The sequence below is a fragment of the Budorcas taxicolor genome, chromosome 21 (assembly GCF_023091745.1).
Source record: "Budorcas taxicolor isolate Tak-1 chromosome 21, Takin1.1, whole genome shotgun sequence".
In the NCBI taxonomy this organism is placed as follows: domain Eukaryota; kingdom Metazoa; phylum Chordata; class Mammalia; order Artiodactyla; family Bovidae; genus Budorcas; species Budorcas taxicolor.
Genome location: NC_068930.1, coordinates 10,770,485 through 10,790,744, shown reverse-complemented (window position 1 = coordinate 10,790,744; position 20,260 = coordinate 10,770,485). Strand labels below are relative to the sequence as shown.

General features: G+C 44.0%; 1 non-coding gene across 1 annotated transcript; it reads right to left on the bottom strand.

Moving 5' to 3' along the window:
* Positions 1-4,373: 4,373 nt before the first annotated feature.
* Positions 4,374-4,445, bottom strand: TRNAY-GUA (transfer RNA tyrosine (anticodon GUA)). The gene has a single exon. It is a non-coding gene; the product is annotated as a tRNA-Tyr (tRNA).
* Positions 4,446-20,260: the final 15,815 nt, after the last annotated feature.

Sequence of the window (20,260 nt, the reverse complement as noted above, 5' to 3'; positions counted from 1 at the left end):
AAATGGGAAAGGATTCTTTTGTTAAAACCTCTGATTAAACCTTCCCAGAATTCCCCAGACTTCAAGAGAAAATCTGGGCTTCCCAGGTAGCACTAGTGATAAAGAACCTGTTTGGCACTGCAGGAGACATAAGAGATGCAGGTTCGATCCCTGGGTTGGAAACATCCCCTGGAGGAGGGCATGGCAACCCACTCCAGTATTCTTGCCTGGAGAATCCTATGGACAAAGAAGCCTGGCAGGCTACAGTCCATAGGGTCGCACAGAGTCAGACACGACTGAAGTAACTTAGCACACACACTCGCAAAGGAAAATCAGTGCCCCTGAATTTTCCACTCAGTGATGCTATGAGGGCCTGACTCTTCCTGGGATGGGAGAAGCATCATTATAGTAGCTCTGCACATGGGAACTGGAGCTTCCAGTTCCTTAACTGGGGGAGTTAAGGAACCCACTCTGAGCCAAGTGCTGGGTTGGGACCCAGGTCTCCCAGACCTGATGCCCTAGGAGCCTGGAAACTAATGCTCTAGAAAGAGCATCTGGTTTCCAACTCCATTTCAAGAACTTCTGAGTGGGAACAGTATCACATCTTATTAAGTGATTTTTTTTTTATGAGTTGCAAATAGTTGGCACTTGACTTGAAGCCCCAGAGAGACTCACAGATTCACACCAATTTATTATTCAACCTCCTGGGTTTTGTATGTCACAACCACCTGTTACCTGATTCGGCGACCTGCAGCAGGCCGCTTAACCTGCTTTGCAGAGTTCCTTTATACGTGATGAAATCCCTCTCCATCCAACAATGCAGAAGCCTCATTACCTAGACTCTCAGTGCTCCGGGGCTCTGCTCAAAGTTCAACGTCCTCTGAGAGTCCTGCCCAAAATGCAGGCACCCCTTCTCAGAGTTTCTGATTCTTTAGGTCTAGGCAAGGCCTGAAGAACAGCATTTTTAGAATGAGCATCTGAACGTGTGGATGCAGCTGATCTGAGGCTTTCATATGAAAAAACAGCACTTCATACTTTTCTCTCATCCAACATTCTGCTGATCAACAAAATTTGTAAACTGTGGCGAGGAGAAAGTAACACGAGGGGTAGCAACAAATCAACGGTGTCGGCATAACTTGTTCTTCATAGAAATACTGAAAATATATTTTGATAGTAAGCCATGAGCCCGGTAAATAGTAGGAGTTCAATAACTGATGAATAGATGCCTCTGTCAACCTTCTGCCAAAAAACATGGGCTTGATTGCACATACTCCCCCTTCACTGACCTCCCGCCCTACTTCTTTGGAGCAGTTTCTCAGAACTATCTGAAATGCTGTCTCTTGGGCTATAGTCCTTATTTTGCCCCCAATAAAACTTAACTCACACCTTTCATGATGTGCATTTTTTTTTCAGTTGATACATCTTTTTTAATTACTTTTAAAATTTGATTCCACATTATTTGTCATCAGCAAAAGCAAGTTGAAGAAAGATTATGCAAGACCAAGCAAAATGGACTGGGTCTCATATACTGTTGCTCTCAAAGGGAATTTTGACTAGATACCCATGGCCTAACCCCAGCAATTTTCCAGCTCACAAGTCACAAAACTCACTGGAAATGTACATCTAAACACACTGCCAGCAGAGGCACCCAGGCTGAAGTTACACGGATTTTATATATCATGAAAAGTCTCTTTCATGTGGTCAACCACAGGGGAAATGTCACAAAACAGGATTTGAAAGGACAAAAAGAGAGAGGCTAGAGGTGAGGGTCCTTTGCTCTCTCAGGCATCCCTGCCTTCTGTTCTTGTTTTTTTGTTTTTTTTTTGTTTTTTTTTTGCTATAACCCTCAGTGGCCAAGAGGAAGGCAGGGATAAATGGGGCCCAAGGTTCTAGTTCCCTTCCTGGTATGACCGCCGTGTGGAAATAAAGGAAGATCAACCAAAGGGAGGAGGCAAAGGCCTTTCAGAGGTCGCTGCAGCCAGTGAGTCGCCACTCTCACTTTCGTCAGAGGAGTCGGGGAGTTTCATCAAGGATAAAAGGAAGACTTTAGGTATGACCCAATTAAAGACTGTTGATGGGGAAGCTGGAGGCAGCTAGCTAGAATAGGGACATCCTATGTGATTGGTTAGGGGATCGTATTCATTCAGCTTTGTCCACTTGGTCCTAAACTGGAAGCAGTGAAGAAATTAAGGGAAGTAGTAAGTTATTAATCAAGCCCAGCCCATTTGGGGCCAATTCTCCTGGATTGTCACTAAGACATTGCTGTATGGCTTCCTGCAAGTATGGCTTATAGCAGGCTGGCTTCTTGGGTTGGTTACTATAGATCAGTTCAGTTCAGTCATTCAGTCATGTCCGACTCTTTGCGACCCCATGGACTGCAGCATGTCAGGCCTCCCTGCTCATCACCAACTCCTGGAGCTTACTCAAACCCATGTCCATCAAATCGGTGATGCCATCCAACCATCTCATCCTCTGTCCTCCCCTTCTCCTCCTGCCTTCAAGCTCTCCCAGCATCCGGGTCTTTTTCAATGAGTCAGTTCTTTGCATCAGGTGGGAAAGTATTGGAGTTTCAGCTTCAGCATCAGTCCGTCCAATGAATATTCAGGACTGATTTCCTTTGGATGGGTTGGTTGGAACTCCTTGCAGTCCAGGGGACTCTCAAGAGTCTTCTCCAACACCACAGTTCAAAAACATCAATTCTTTGGCTCTCAGCTTTGTTTATAGTCCAACTCTCACATTCACACATGACTACTGGGAAAACCGTAGCTGTGACTAGACGGACCTTGGTAGGCAAAGAGACGTCTCTGCTTTTCAATATGCTGTCGAGTTTTGTCATAGCTTTCCTTCCAAGGAGCAAGCGTCTGTTAATTTCATGGCTGCAGTCACTGTCCACAGTGATTCTGGAGCCCAAGAAAATGAAGTCTCTCATTGTTTCCATTGTTTCCCCATCTATTTGCCATGAAGTGATGGGACCAGATGCCATGATCTTTGGTTTCTGAAATTCATTATTATAGATAATGAGATGCTTTCCTAGGCAGTTTGCTACAGGTAGTTGGTCAGAGTTCCTGTTTTTATATACGGTCTGGTCACTGTCTTTGTATTTTCAGTGGCTCAGCTTTACCAAACAGTCCAGTCCATGGCCAAGGCCACTGGATAAAGCCCCAGTGGAAGGGACACCCACACCTAGAGTCTACTCTGCCAGCTACACATGTCACCCAGGCAGAGACTGAAACATGGGAGGAGATAGGGCTCAGCTCCCCACGGCTTCACGTTACAGAAGTTCCTGGTCACCAGCTGGGGATGGCCGTGCAGGACTACAACCCCAGCCTCCCTACTCCCAGCTTGAGGCTCCCCTAATCACAAGAAGGATCCCACGATTCCAACAGAGATGCTACTATTTATTCTGAATATCTGTGGGTTATCTTTGAGTTCACAAAGATGCTTCCAGTGTTCCAGAGCTCCGAATGAGCCACACATTCTGCAGAGCAAGCTAGGGAAAAAGTGCTACAAACCACCAACCAGGCCAGCCCTTCATTTCCTTCTCTGGAAAGTTATGGGGCTGAATTAATACACTTCTAAGGAGTTTTCCAAGCTAACCTACATATTGTATGGTCTAAATGTGTCTACTGTGAGTGTTTCAAAGAAATTCCTGCTGTCAGGAGCAGCTAAAGTTGCCAATGGAACTCAAACATTCTACTCACCAACTGCCTCAGCTCATCTGAGTAGCTGCCTGTCTCGCTGTTCGCTGAACCCAGGGTAGGCAAGGCGCGAGCCGGAAGCAGATGGGAAGATGGAAGAAGATGCAAGGAGCCATAGGAACTAGAGGCATTCTTTATTCGCAGCAGCAAGGCTGCAGCAGCAGACATGCTACATTCCCTCTCGGTTGACCCAGCTGATGCAGCTGCAAGGACCGTTCAGGTGGTGCTTATATAGGTTACGCACATGCGCAGTGCTATAAGTGATCTCAGCCGTCACAAAACCATTATTTACAAAATGCAGGACAAGAGCAAGAGGCCGCTGGGGGGAGGGAACCTGACCACCACCATCTTGGCCAATTGCTCTTTCCCTACACTGCCCATTTCAAAATGAGGCCGTAAAAATACTATCCCCATTGGCCTTCCACTGTAGAAGCAACTTCCAAAAGCAGAGCAACTTAATATTCCATCCTAACAAGCCACACCTGTGGTCGTACAAAGACAAAGGCTTTCCACAAAAGAGCAAACAACAGGCAATGCAAGAAAAAAATTTAAAAAATAATAAAGTGAAAGTGAAGTCAGTCAGTCGTGTCTGACTCTTTGTGACCCCATGGTCTGTAGCCTACCAGGCTCCTCTGTCCATGGGATTTTCTAGGCAAGAATACTGGAGTGGGGTGCCATTTCCTTCTCCAGGAGATCTTCCCTACCCAGGGATTGAACCTAGGTCTCCTGCACTACAGGCAGACGCTTTACCATCTGAGCCACCAGGGAAGTCCAAGGGCATCTCTAAACGTCACGTAAAACATTGATCCTGTCTCTTCATCTGCTTGCTTATCAAAGTGAGTAAATTTGGCCTAGTATCCTACTCCATCATACCAGATTGTAAGAGAAGTTATGTGTTGTTCAAGCTTAAGAGACTATTTCTATATCCTGTCCAGTTGTTTTCCAATTCCGGGAGCATAGATCTTACTAACAGATGTTCACCGTGTATGAACTGGTAGCGTCTCACAGTCACATGATCACACAGTCAGAGCAGGCAGGAGACTGCTCTTGTTCACATGTTTATAATTTGGAGCCCATGAATGTTCCTTTCATAGCTGAGATGGTAAGGGGGCATAACCGCACTTACTGCTTTAGGCAGATTCTCTGCTGTTCATGAATCTTTACATCTTCTTATTCTTTAGGTTCTTATTTCCTTTTCTCTTTCAGTTTTTACCACATCCTCATTTAGATCCCATTGCTACCCCATCCTTTCTTGTGTGTGTGTGTGTGTGTGTGACACGCAATATTGATTTTAATTTGCACAAAGCATTTCAGCTTTTCTAGACAGTGAAATAAACAAGCTGGCTTTCCCTCTGCACACAAACACTGGCCATCAACATGGCACGCTGAACTCCTGGCCCTTCGTCCAGCATGCATGCTCAGTCGTGTCCTACTCTTTGCAACCGTGTGGACTGTGTAGCCTGCCAGGCTCCTCTGTCCGTGGGATTTTTCAAGCACAAACACTGCAGTGGGTTATCATGCCCCTCTCCAGGGGATCCCAACCCAGGATCAAACCCACATCTCCTTTATCTCCCGCACTGGCAGTGGGTTCTTTATTACTGAGCCACCCGGGAAGCTGGCCCTTCTTCATTCTCCTGCAATTTGCCGAAGTCACTCTTCAAAAGCCAGCACCAACTCAGCTTTCTTTTCGTCTTCTGTGTCAAGATCTCAAGGGGTCTCTCCTTTCCGACAGTCCTTCTTATAGCCTCGGCCCTGGTCTTGGGCTGTGAGCACCTGGGGCTTCTCCTCTGTGTCACTAATTGTTTCACTCTGAAACAATGAGAGGCCAATTCTAGAAAGAACCTCTTGTGGTTCCATTAAATTCTAGGAACTTACATGCAGAGTCTGGCTCACCGAGTCCAAAAGACGTATTTTTCAGACAATCAAACTGGGGCTCAAAGGCCATAGGGATTTAATTGAGGTATTTTAGGTAGTGATTTTTCTTTCTTTTATCAGTTCCAAAAAAGAATATTTCCCCTCTCCCCAAAATTACTAGATTACAGAATACAAACACTAAAATCTAAAATAAGTCACACAAGAAAAAGTTGAACAAGCTAGGATGTGGATAAACCTAAATAAGCATAGACGGACTGAAAATGATAGTGGGGACGTGGAAGCTACTGTGAGACATCTAAGGGAAGCTGAAACTGTCTTAGAGAGTGTAACACAGGAAATGAAGACGTGTAAAAGGAATTTCAAGCAGTTTAAGGTCTTTACACTCTTTAGGAGAAGGACAGCAATGGCTATCACCTTCAGACTTGTTAAGTCAAATTCAGTTCAGTTCAGTTCAGTCGCTCAGTCATGTCCGACTCTTTGCGACCCCACGAACCGCAGCACGCCAAGCCTCCCTGTCCATCACCAACTCCTGGAGTTCACCCAAACCCATGTCCATTGAGTTGGTGATGCCATCCAACCATCTCATCCTCTGTCGTCCCCTTTTCCTCCTGCCTTCAATCTTTCCCAGCATCAGGGTCTTTTCAAATGAGTCAACTCTTCGCATCAGGTGGCCAAAGTATTGGAGTTTCAACTTTAGCATCAGTCCTTCCAATGAATATTCAGGACTGATTTCCTTTAGGATGGACTGGTTGGACCTCCTTGCAGTCCAAGGGACTCTCGAGAGTCTTCTCCAACACCACAGTTCAAAAGCATCAATTCTTCGGTGCTCAGCTTTCTTTATAGTCCAACTTTCACATCCATACATGACCACTGGAAAAACCACAGCCTTGACTAGACAGACCTTTGTTGACAAAGTAATGTCTCTGCTTTTCAATATGCTGTCTAGGTTGGTCATAACTTTCCTTCCAAGGAGTAAGTGCCTTAATTTCATGGCTGCAATCACCATCTGCAGTAATTTCGGAGCCCAGAAAAATAAAGTCTGACACTGTTTTCACTGTTTCCCCATCTATTTGCCATGAAATGATGGGACTGGATGCCATGATCTTAGTTTTCTGAATGTTGAGCTTTAAGCCAACTTTTTCACTCTCCTCTTTTGCCTTCATCAAGAGGCTCTTTAGTTCTTCTTCACCTTGTGCCATAAGGGTGGTGTCAAATTACCATACTAAATAAGTCTTGGGGGTGTGATATATAGCATGATGACTACAACCAATAATATTTTAGAGCATATTTTAAAGTTGCCAAGAGAACAAGCTTTGGCCTCCAAAACTTTGGCCACCTGATGCAAAGAACTGACTCATTTGAAAAGACCCTGATGCAAAAAAGATTGAAGGCAGGTGGAGAAGGGGATGAGAGAGGATGAGATGGTTGGATGGCATCACCAACTCAGTGGACATGAACTTGAGCAAGCTCCAGGAGATGGTGAAGGACAGGGAGGCCTGGTGTGCTGCAGTCCATGGGGTTGCAAAGAGTTGGACACAACTGAGCAGCTGAACTGAACTGAAGAGAATAAACCCTAAAATTTAATCTTGTATGGTGATGAATAGTAACTAGACTTACTCTAGTAATTATTTCACAGTGTATAAAAATATCACATCATTATGAGGTATGCCTAAAACCAATATAAAATTATCTATCAATCAAATCTTATTATTTTTTAAAAAAATACTATATTACCATACTAATTTAAAGGTAGAAAAGCATCTTTGAATATATAACTTCAAATAAGCAAACGAGGAAAAAGAATTTTTAAAAATACTAAGCCTCTCATAGAAAACAAAAAGATATTTAAAACAAAGCATGATAAACAGATAAATAAAAATGTGGCAGAAATACATCTAAAGTTATTCACAATAAATATAAATGGGTTAAACTCTCCAGTTAAAAATCAACTTTTCCAGATTGAATATTTTAATTTAGTTATATGCAAAAATGAATCTACCAGATTTACTTACAGAAGCATTAATAAATATCATAAATTCAATATTCAATGTAAAAAGCACATTGAGAAAACAGTAGAGCATCACCCAACTGTTTGTAATTTTAAATATATTAAATAATACTGACAAATTGTTTATAGATGTATGGAGGGGAATTTGATGGTGAGGGTGGGGACAGATGTGAATGACATCCACACCTGCAAAGTTCTCTTTCCTTTTTCAAAAGTTCTAGAGCAAGCATATAGCAAATGCTAAAATGAATTCAGTCTAAATAAGTGAGTTCATGGATATCTGCTATATTCTATATTGGGGTATGTTTAAAACATTTCTTGATAAAAAGAAAGAACTTAATAAAACAAAGTCAGTTGGGGTTTTTTACAACGGGTATTTATGTAAAGAAAATATGAGGAGTTGAATGTTAGCTGAAACCATTGTGGTAATCATTTCACAGTATATGTAATTCAAATCTTCACGCTGTATTCCTTAAACTTATACAGTGACACATGTCGATTATTTCTCAGTAAAACTGAAGAGAAGAAAATACACGACACAATCCTTGTGCTTTTCTGTTTTCTCAATTTTCCACCAGGACAATGGTCTTATTTTTAATAAATTTTTAAATGTCAATTTTAGAATAACAAAACATTTTCTAGGCAGAAAAAATTTTTAACACATTTTTCAACTTTTTCACATTTTTGCTTTTTAATACAGACAAAAATAACCACGGGGAGCAATGCATTCACTCCACCTCGAGTCCAGACCCTTTACTGATGGTGTCTTGAGCTAATACCTGTACTGGCCAGCAGGTGGCGGTGGCACGATAGTACTTTTAAACCAGGAGTGTAAAATCTAGCCGTCGCTCTTAACGTGAGTAGTTTAGGTCACACCTGCTTTGGGTACCAAAGTTCTACATGGCTTGTGTGTGTTCTCCCCACATACATTTTTTCCTCTGTATTCACCAAGAATTAGGTTACAAAGCTCTGACTCTTTCCACGTCGTCTGCACAAGCATCTCCTGGAGAAGCAATAATGTTTTAAAAAGCTACAGGTAAAGAATTGTGGAGTTCCGCCCATCTCGTTCCTTTAGTCCCGTGAAATGTTTCATTGTTATACCACATAAACCTGACCCAGAATAATGTTGGCATTTTCGATTCAAAATGTACCAGCTGGTTTAAAAAGAATATGAGACCAAATCCAGAAAACAGCCCTATCCTTCCAGCATTCTACGAAAACAATAGCTCTTTTCACCATCTAAACATCACTTCTCTAGGACATAAAGTGCCCAGATCAAAAGTTATATGGATAGTTGAGTTGTTAGCGTGAGCTGAATGTGGAAACATCTCATTCGACACTTGTCTAATTAACATTGCTAACTCCAATCCCACACTAGCAGAGCTGACCTTCAGAAATACCATGTTTAAGTCACCTCAGAAAGTGGCAGCAGAAGCTGATGGTTCTCTGCGCTCCTTGATGGGCATCCTGACTGTGCGAGCAAGGTACTTCCTGGGAAATTGTCTGTCCACCCTCCTCGAGTCATCCCAGATAGCTCTCCCACCTCCTGTCGCCCTGGACGCAGAGACCTGTAGGCTCCGTCTCAGCCTCTTTGCACACTAACAGACCCCGAAACCCAAGGCAGAACCCACCCAGCTTCCTCAGAAGAAGGACTTTTATTTTTATCCTTATCATTCTTTCTCTACCTCTTTTTTTTTTTTTTTTTTTTTTTTGTCTCCCATTAGCCACATCCAAGCCCCTTTGGATCTTCTCTTTGTAACAGCTTTTTCCAGGCTTCTTCTCACAGTAGCTTCCCAGACATAAAACAAGGATAACAGAAGTGAACCTCGTTTGCAACCATTGAATAAGCTTTGAGCACAACTTCACGCAGGAGAGGCAGGTTGTAGAAGCAGTTCATGACTGATGACCCACATGACTAGGCTCCTGGGCTCAGAGACCCAATACAATGTCAGTGTGTGCTCTCCATACAACCTCTTGCCCTTGGGTTCCATATTCATCCCCCTAGCTTCTCCATGAGGTGAGTGCTACAAGTATGCCTTACCTGAATTTCACTAGTAGAATATTTGTTAGAAAGCTTTGCAAAAATAGTTGACCCAGAAGTCACTATTTGATGTTCCTGCATCTCATGAGAGGGTATATGAAGCTGCATCCTCACTCATTGATTTAATTTAAACCTTGTTTAAGTACTGTTTAAATATAATGTGTCTTATTGCTAGTATCTTCCCTACATTAAGGAGCAAAAATGTCTACTAGGAAAGTGGACAATTCTGTGAGACTAAGATACCTAGAAAAGCATATACGTTAGACAGAAGCGTGGGGATGAAGGAAACAGGCGCATGAAGATATGACGCTGATCACATACAAGCCCACATTTCTACGTGTGGGAAAATAAAACTATAAAGTGGCTGGTTGTGGAGAGCTTCAGTATATTACTCAGGAAATCATCATATTTATGAGAAACTGGAAAAAACCAGGTGAGGGGCTTGCTGGCCACCGTGGATGCCAGAGCCTTCTGTAGGAACAATAGATGGGATTAAGCACCCTCAAAGGTCAGAAGAAGGAGAAAGAGCATACTGTGGAGAAGCTGAGCTCTGCACCAAGGCCTGGATGGTTGGACAGATTAGAGAAAGTAGGAAATGTAAAAGAAAGGTTATTTTCGCGATGGTAGGTGCAGTAGCTGCTGCTGATGGTGAAGTTGCGCACACCCTCCCAAGAATGGCAGAAAACCTTGAAGGAAGGTAGCTGATTCACGCCAGTCAGAACGGCTGCGATCCAAAAGTCTGCAAGCAATGAATGCTGGAGAGGGTGTGGAGAAAAGGGAGCCCTCCTACACTGTTGGCGGGAATGCAAACTAGTACAGCCACTATGGAGAACAGTGTGGAGATTCCTTAAAAAACTGGAAATAGAACTGCCATATGACCCAGCAATCCCACTGCTGGGCATACACACCAAGGAAACCAGAATTGAAAGAGACACGTGTACCCCAGTGTTCATTGCAGCACTGTTTATAATAGCCAGGACATGGAAACAACCTAGATGTCCCTCAGCAGATGAATGCATAAGAAAGCTGTGGTACATATACACCATGGAGTATTACTCAGCCATTAAAAAGAATACATTTGAATCAGTTCTGAGGAGGTGGATGAAACTGGAGCCTATTACAGAGTAAGCCAGAAAGAAAAACACCAATACAGTATACTAACGCATATATACGGAATTTAGAAAGATGGTAACTATAACTGTATGTGAGACAGCAAAAGAGACACAGATGTATAGAACAGTCTTTTGGACTCTGTGGGAGAGGGAGAGGGTGGGATGATTTGGGGGAATGGCACCGAAACATGTATAATATCATATAAGAAATGAATCGCCAGTCCAGGTTCAATGCAGGATGCTTGGGGCTGGTGCACTGGGATGACCCAAGGGATGGTATGGGGAGGGAGGGGGCGGTTTCAGGATGGGGAACACATGCACGCCCATGGCGGATTCATGCTGATGTGTGGCAGAACCAATACAATATTGTAAAGTAATTAGCCTCCAATTAAAATAAATAAATGTAAATTTAAAAAATAAATAAAATGCCACAAAGGAAAAAAAAAGTCTAGGAATTTAAATGTATAGGTACAGTAAGTTTTGTTACTAAATATGTCCTGATGAGGTTATACACACATATGTAAATATGCAAATACATAAACAGATAATGTATATATTATATATAAAAAACACATAGAAACATGAAAAAAAAAGAAAGGTAGCTGACTATTAAAAATTTATGTTGATGAAATGAAGCACTCTTTGTTAATTAAAAGATGCTTGCTCCTTGGAAGAAAAGCTCTGACAAACCTAGACAGTGTAAAAGCTTTGGCAAAATCATTGCCAGCAAAGCTATGTCAAAGCTATGGTTTTTCTAGTAGTCATGTATGGATGTGAGAGTTGGACCATAACTGAGCAGCTGAAAAAAATGATGTTTTTGAATTGTGGTGTTGGAGAAGACTCTTGAGAGTCCCTTGGACTGCGAGGAGATCAAAACAGTCACTCTTAAAGGAAATCAACCCTAAAAACTAATCGGAAGGACTGATGCTGAAACTGAAGCTCCAGTACTTGGGCCACCTGATGCAAAGTGCTGACTCATTGGGAAAGACCCTGATGCTGGAAAGACGGAGGGCAGGAGGAGAAGAGGGCAACAGAGGATGAGACGGTTGAATGGCATCACTGACTCAATGGACATGAGTCTGAGCAAACTCCAGGAGATTGTGAAGGACAGGGAAGCCTGGCATGCTGCAATCAATGGGGTCACAAAGAGTCAGACACGACTGAGAGATTGGACTGAACTGAACTTTACCTTTCGTATCTAAAGGAGAGAGCATTCACAGCTGAGACCAGAGTTCACTCAAGAAAATAAAACAAAACATGCTTTGTATATCTTACTTAGTATATCACTGGGGAAAGACTGTTATTTTACACTTTCTGCTTGGCATTAAATGTCACTGACCTCTTTTCTCCAGAGCCAACAGACACAGTGCCGAGGGCCCGTAAATGTTTTCCTTCCTTTTAGAACCAGAAAAAAACCAATACAAACCTTAAGGTGGGAGAAAAAGCTTTAGTATGTAGTATTAATAATCTCATCTTTATAGCAATGGGTAGTAAAATATGGTTTTTCTTCTTTTTTTTTTTTTTTCATGGAAAAAGAGTCCCATGAAGGCAAAAGTGCTTAGACCACACAGACGTCACCCTGGACCCCAATACTTTCCTCACATCATTTACTCAACATTCCAAGCATTGGGGGTCAGTCTCCATCTTACTGTTCTGGGCAAGAGGAGATAAGAGACCAAGAAAGAGGGGCGCCATCTGATGAAATAATACCGCTGCCCGCAGGCCATGCACTGAGGCTGGTGTCTTACAGTCACATCCTCCGTGGGAGGACAGGGGATTCTCCAAGAAGACCCATCTCGTGGGCCATGCTGCAACTGGGTCATTGGCCTAGAGAAAAATTGGCCCTTTATATCTGGAAAAGACAAAAACTAATTCCAAAAGATACATGCACCCCAATATTCACTGCAGCTATATTTACAGTGGCCAAGACGTGAAGTCACCTAAGTGTCCATCAGCAGATGAACGGATAAAGGTGTGGCGCATAAAGCAATGGCATATTACTCAGCCATGGAAACAGCGAAGTAATGCCACCTGCAGCGACGTGGAGGCCACTAGAGATTATCATAGCAAGTGAAGTAAGTCAGAGACAAACGGCATATGATATCACTCATATGTGGGATCTAAACCAAATAGAAATGAACCCCATGGACTGTAGCCCACCAGCCTCCTCTGTCCATGGGGATTCTCCAGGCAAGGATACTGGAGGGGGTTGCCACGTCCTCTTCCAGGGGATTTTCCCAACCCAGAGATCAAACCCAGGTCTCCTGCATTGAGATGGATTCTTTACCAGCTAAGCAACCAGGGAAGCCCTATGATATATCTATTCCACTTATATGTGGAATCTAAAAAAAAAAATACAAATGAGCTTATTTACAAAACAGAAACACACTCACAGACATAGAAAATAAACTCAACAGTTATCAAAGGGGAAAGGCAGGGGGAGGGATAAATTAGCAGCTTGGGATTAACAGATACATACTACTGTATATAAAATAAACAACAAGGGTTTACTGTTTGACACAAGAAACCATATTCAATATCTTGTAATAACCTATAATGGAAAAGAATCTGTATATAAACATATATGTATATGTCTGAAGCACTTTGCTGTACACCAGAAACGAACACATTATAAATGAACCATATTCCAAAGAAAGAGATTTAAAAGTGTAAAAATTAGCCCTGAAAGCAGAACGCCTTATCAGTGGGAAATGATACAGATATTGATGGATACTTTGATGTGGGTGTAGATCGAGATATACACCAAAAAGCCTGGTCAAAGAGTCAGGAACACCCCACCATGGCCTTCCACTGCGGCAATCAAACCCTTGGACACGAGGCAGGCAGTGTGGGCAAAAGGGGTCCAGAGCCTCATCAGAAACCACTGAGTCCTACACACCGTTTCCTCTCTCCACACAGCGTTTTACCATCCTACTTGAAAAGAAACATCCCACGCAGCCCTCATTGCTTTCTTCCGCCAGCTGAGACTGGCCCTGACTTGAGGCTGCATTCCAGCAATGTCACAGTCGGCCGACCGAACGTCAAACCCAGTCCCCACGTGCGTGTCAGCTACAAGAGAAGCGGCACCCTGACACGCACCCCCACCCAGCGGTGGTGCGTGTCACCAGCCAGATCAATCCCACGCTGCTCCACACACTTAGAAACCAAGACTAATAAATCATTTGCCCGCTCTCAGCACACAGACGATAAGTGTGGTTCAATGCAGGTAATTATTAAAAAAATGACTTTGGGAGCAAAAAATCAAAACTTGGGAGTCTGTGTCTAATAGAAAAGGCCTGCAAAGAGATTTGGGAGTTCTAACGACGCTGAGGAGCAGGTGAAAGGTCCCGGAGCCTGACAGTCGCTGGGCAGCCTGATTGACAGAATCGATCCCTCTTCTCTCCAGCATCACCAGGCCCTGGGTCTGCTCGCCTCTGGGTCCCCATGCCAGGCGGCAGGAGGCGGGGCGGGAGTATTCCCTCCTGCTTTCAGAAGTCTGCAGAAAAGAGCCCCCGCCAACCCATCAATTACCAAGACTGTCAGTGCGAGAAGGTGTTGGGACAGTGACAGGGTTAGGTAAAAGCCTCGGGGGCTAAGCTGAAAGGTGCCAATGAGACGCATCAAACTGCTCTTTGTTTCCACGCCCAACCTCCCTCCCTCACCTCCCTTTTCAAAATACGCAGTTTTCTTCTCCCTTTTAACTTTCACAAGGATGTTACGGTTTCTGCAAAAAAGTAGCATGGAAGGCATGTCTTTATTATTTCAGCTGTCGTTCACTATTATGATCGGGTCTCCCCTAAGCTCGAAGCTCCCTCTCTGCTTCCCACCGTGAGCCGATGGTTGATGTTTCAGCCCTTCCACCATTTCATAATGAGACCATCCTCTCCTAAGAGACTTCAAGGGTTTCCCTGCTCTGTAAGAGATAAAAGACCCAGCCTCCTCTCCGATCCCCTCCGAACATTTTGTTTGTTTACTACAATGAGGAGATTTTCTGGATGTCATTCAGAGCTGAAAATTTCACATCAATTTTCAGAAAGCTCTAATCATTTTCTAGGAGAAAAATGGCAATATAGCCAAACAGAGTTCAACCACTGTTGGGTCCCTTGCAACTGAATGCCTCCAGTAAACATTATTAACCAAGGTGACTTTATTTCTCCAGAAATGTATGAATATCCCTAAGTTCCAAAGCAACCCTGCAGTAGGTTAATTCAGTCAACCAAGGAATTAAGTGCATGAAATTAATTCAATCGATTGCTTTAGAGGACTGTTCCATCATTACATCATTCAATAACTGACTTTAATTTTTACACTGTATATACTTCAGGGCCTCCCAGGTGGTGCTAGTGGTAAAGAACTAGCCTGCCAATGCAGGAGACGTAAAAGATGAGGGTTTGATCCCTGGGTCGGGAAGATCCCTGGAGGAGGGCACAGCAACCCACTCCAGTATTCTGGCCTGGGGAATCCCATGGACAGAGGAGCCTAGCGGTTCACAGTCCATGGGGTCGCCAAGAGTTGGACACGACTGAAGCGACTTAACACACACATACACATACACAAGGTATACAATATGGTGAAATGATTACTACCATCAGGCTAATTACCATCTTCATCTCCTCGCATAGTTACCCTTGTTTTTTTTTTTTCATTTTCACCAAAAATTTTATTGAACAGAGTATTCACCACTTTGTTCCATACTTCCTGCCATTTTCCAGTAGCTGTTTGCTCTCTCAGCCGTGTCCAACACTTTTGTGACCCACCAGGCTCCTGTGTCCATGGGATTTTCCAGGCAAGAATAGTGGAGTGGGTTGCCATTTCCGTCTCCAGGTTTCTTTTTTTATATATTTATTTTTATTTATTTATGTATTTATGTTGGTCATACCAGGTCTTAGTTGGGTCATGCAGGATCTTTAGTGGCAGCATTTGAACTCTTAGTTTCGGCTTGTGGGATCTAGTTCCCTGACCTGGGCCCCTGCACTGGGAACTTGGAGTCTTAGCCACTGGACCACCAATCAGGGAAGTCCCTCTTTTTTTTTTTTTTTTGGTGGGGGTGGAGGGTTGCAGAAGCACTTGAAATATACTCTTAGCAAATTTCCAGTATCTAAAATAATATTATTAATTATAATCTTCATGCTGTGCATTGGATCTTAGACTTACCCAGCCTATAAATTCAGCTTTGTACCCTTTGACCAGCACCTCCATACTCCCTCCCGCCTTCCTGCCCTAGTGACCACTCTTCAACTTTCTACTTCTCAGTAACTGTTGAGTGTCTGCTTGTTTCTGGGCAATGAGAGAGGCATTCAGGATACAAGGATTAAAGCTTTCCAGTCCTACTGAACATCAAGGAAATCACAACAAAAAGTTTCACATCTATATAGAAAGCTTCGGTGATTTTTTTAAACTATAGCAAGAAAAATGGAATTCACGTAAAGAGATGAATGGGATTTCAGAAAAACAGTACTACAACAAGATAGATTCTCACCCCAGGTGAAAAAGAAATCCTATAAATTCAAGATATAATCCTGTAATTTCGTGAGCTGTGAAAGATGCGAAGTGGTGTGCTTTAGAAACTTGCTGATCTACAAGTTATCGTCAAAGGCGTGGAAGAAAACCCAAGTACTTAGCTTCAGAAGAAGCACATTCGGTGCCTGGGTACCAATTCCCGGGAGAACGGGATGGTTCTCACTACCCAGGAATGAGCACGCGGGGCCAGCCAGGGGCGTGAATTTTCGATGCTGATGAAGTAGCATCCTCTTCATTACATTCCCAGCATTTACACAGTGAGGAGAAGGAGGGAGATAACAACGGTTTCCAGAGTGCACATACTTCTCTGCGGACTCAAAAACTATTCAGGTTCATGGACATGGACTTACGGTTACCACGCACTGCACAGCATGTAATTTAGCTGCCAAACTCCCTTTGAGTTGCTTTGGAGGCAGCCCCATAGGTAGTTTGCAGAACTGGTTGTGCTGATATCCTCTAAGCCAGTTCTCATTGGTCATGAGTCCTCAAGAAGCTGGAAAGTGAGCACACACACGCAAGCACACACACGCTAACCGGGCCTTCTGTGTCCTTATGCTAGCCTGTGTTAGTCACTCAGTCGCGCCCAACTCTTTGCGACCCCATCAACTGCAGCCCACCAGGCTCCTCTGCCCGTGGGACTTTCCAGGCAAGGATACTGGAGTGGGGAGCCATTTCCTTCGCCAGGAGGTCTTCCCAGCCCAGAGATCCAACCCAGATCTCCTGCCCTGCAGGCAGACTCTCTACCATCTGAGCCACCAGGGAAGCCCCTTACGCATCCTGGAATGACAAAAAAAAACAGGGCCAATAGCTACAGCTCAGCTAGCACCTTTTGCTAGTGAAGTCTGTCAAGGTGAAGTGCAGAAGACACAGTAATCACAAAATCAGTCAGCAGTGCCAAGGCAAGATGACAAGGAACAAAGGAGAGAGATGGAGAGGCTGCGTCTTAGACGCGCCCAAGGAAGACGGCGGCAGACACCAAACAAGCTCGGGTGTCCATCACGTGTATTATATGGATGGCGTTCCAGAAAGGATAAAGAAACTGTGTCACAAGGCAACAACAACAAAATAAGTCATATAGAGGCCAAGCAAAACATTCTTAGGAAGCAGTTATCTGAAAACTTTCAAGCTTTTCTTCATCTGAACTCACGTGGGAGAGAACCAACCGTGGGAATGCAGTTGGGACTGAGCACAAATCATTAGGAGGCTGTATTACTCACCCATATTACACATCTCACCTCCCAGGTGGGAGGTTGCCTGATCCAAGACCCCAAATGCAACTCAAGGTCACTCCCAGTGAGGTCATTCTCTCACCTCCCTGACCAACCAGGTGGAAATTAAAGATCCCAGGATACTTTTCCAAACAGTACCAGGGATCACCCAGCTGCCTGGCTTCAGTCTCAATAAAACCCAGTTTAATGTTCCCAGCTGGGACTGAGTCCTTCTTGAATAGAGAGGAGAGTCTGTGTTCAAGTCCGCAGTTATTAAGCTGTCCTTCGAGTGCTGTAATTACTTTATAATCCACAGAGGACTTTAAGATACTTGGAGAGTGAGGGATGCTATGAAAAAGTCAATTCTATTGTAATTTATAATTGAATTTATCCACAGAGAAACAATTGGTCACTAAATGAAAGTGTCACCTAGGGAGCAAATTCACAGGTGTAGACTTTACAATTATCAGAGGGCTTAGCTCCAAGAAAATTCAAATTCCAAAACAACAGCTCTCAGGAAAAGCATAGCTTTGGGGTTGAATGTTCATAGTTTTAAAAACATATTCTCCCAAAGTAATATTTTAATAGCTCAATCCCTTGTTAGTTTGATTACACTCAGTGTGGGGAAAATAGAACAGGCTTCTCTGGTGGCTCAGACAGTAAAAAATCTGCCTGCGATGTAGGAAACTCAGGTTCCATCCCTGGGTTGGGAAGATCCCCTGGAGGAGGGAAGGGCCACCCACTCCAGTATTCTTCTCTGGAGAATTCCATGGACAGAGAAGTCTGGCAGGCTATAGTCCATGGGGTCACAAAGAGTCGGACATGACTGAGTGACGAACACTGAGTGACTTATACATTACTGATGTGCAATGAAGATAAATCTTTTTAAAATCCCATTAATTTCTCCTACTGAGGAGAAGCTTATCCTTTGAATAACATTGGGTAAATGTGTGTGCTTTGTCTTAAAGGAATTAAGAAAATTACAAACCTACAAACTGTAGCATTAATTTTATACTGACTTGTTGCAAGGAAAAGAAGTAAGAATGTCTTAAAGTAACTTCATTCTCTGTGTCAGAGTGCATTTGGACAGCCATAAAGGTCATATTTAAACTTAAATATTGCCTCTCTAATCCATCTTTCAACCTGCTGATCTGAAAGATATTTCTATAACCTATTGTCAAGCAGATTTCCAAGAGAGAAGAGCAAAGGATAGGCTAATGTGATATTTTTACGTGTTGGTCCATGAAAAACCACCCCAACACTTAGCAGCGTTAAACAGCAGGCATTTATGTTCTCGTGGTTTCTGCGAGTCAGATGTGGTTTAGTTGGGTGTCTCAAGGAATCCAGGGTCCCTCACAGGGTTCAGTCAAGATGCCGATCAAGGTGTCATACGGGCCTCATCTCAAGGCTCAGCTGGGGAGGGGTCTACTCTCAAGCTTGCTCACATGGTTGTTGCCAAGACTCAGCTCCTCACAGGCTGTGGATGGATTAAAGCCTCAGTTCCCTGCTGGCTGTTGGCAAAAGGTCTTCCTCACTTCCTCCCCACGGGCCTCGCCATAGGGCAGCACAACATGGCAGCTGACTTCATCAACTCCAGAAGACAGGCCGCAAGAGGGGCGCCAGAGTCTTTCTGTAACCAATCCCAGAAGTGACATCCATCACTTTCCAGAACTCTGTTTACTAGAAATGAGTCTCTGGGTCCAGCCCACTCTCAAAGGAAGGGAATCTCAAAGGTGTGAACACCAGGCAGGGGGGATCATTGGGCCCCATCTTAGAGGCTGCCTGCTGCAGACATGTACCTGTGTGGTGAAGAATGAACTTCACCCAAAAAGGATTTTGGGTAAAGCCTCTGTCCCAGCTCCATCTCAGCTGAGAGGGAACCTCTAAACCTGAGATGTCCTGAGTGACAGCCACGTATTTGTTATTCATGGTAGGTCCCTGGATAGTTTGTGCTAAGAAGGTAACTCAGGATGGGGACTGGCTGTGAGAAAGACCAGGCTTGTGATTAGAGGGCTGGGGCTTTGAGCCACCCGATAGTAACAGGTCTTTCAGGGAGCGGCGGGGGCCTATAGGATGAGGCCCCCTCAATCACAAGGTCGAGGATTCCACGAATCATGCCTGCATAATGAAACCCCAGCAAATACTCGGGGCTCTGAAACTTGGTGAGCCTCCCGGGCTGGTCATACTCCATGCATGCTGTCACACGCCTGCCGCAGAGGGAGGTCGCCCGTCGCTGAGGACACTGAGGATCTGCATGTCAGGTGTTCTTGGTCTCAGCTTCTGCCCTGTGTGTGTCTTCCTTTGGCTGGCTCTGATTGGCATCCTTTTGTTACAATAAAACTTTAATTGCAAGTAGAGTGCTTTCCTGAGTTCTGGGAGCTATTTTAGTAAATTACCAAATCAGAGAAAGTCCGCAAAGACCCCCAAGCTTATAAGTAAACGGTTTCATGTGAAGCTGGGCCTGCGGACACTGGCTCGCAGAGCTGGCATCAGAAGTCTTGGGCAGGCTTGGCAGTCTCAGAGCCCTCCACCTCGGGTTTGGCTAACTCCAGGTAGTACCTAAGAGGCTTTTGCCATCTATTATTCCAAAAGGAATTGCCTATTTATCTATTTTGTCTGTTTTGTTTGTGGGCTCATTTGTTTGGGTTTTGGCTCTGTTTTTTGGGGATGCCTCCCTCCAGATATGTCCTAGAGAAGAACGTGGGGGAAATGACTGCTATTTGTTAAGAGACCCCAGTCCCACGGAGTGAGCACTCCCAGCCTAAGGAAGGCGACACTGGTGAGCACTGGGTCAGAGAGAGAAGGCTGGGAAGTGGCCG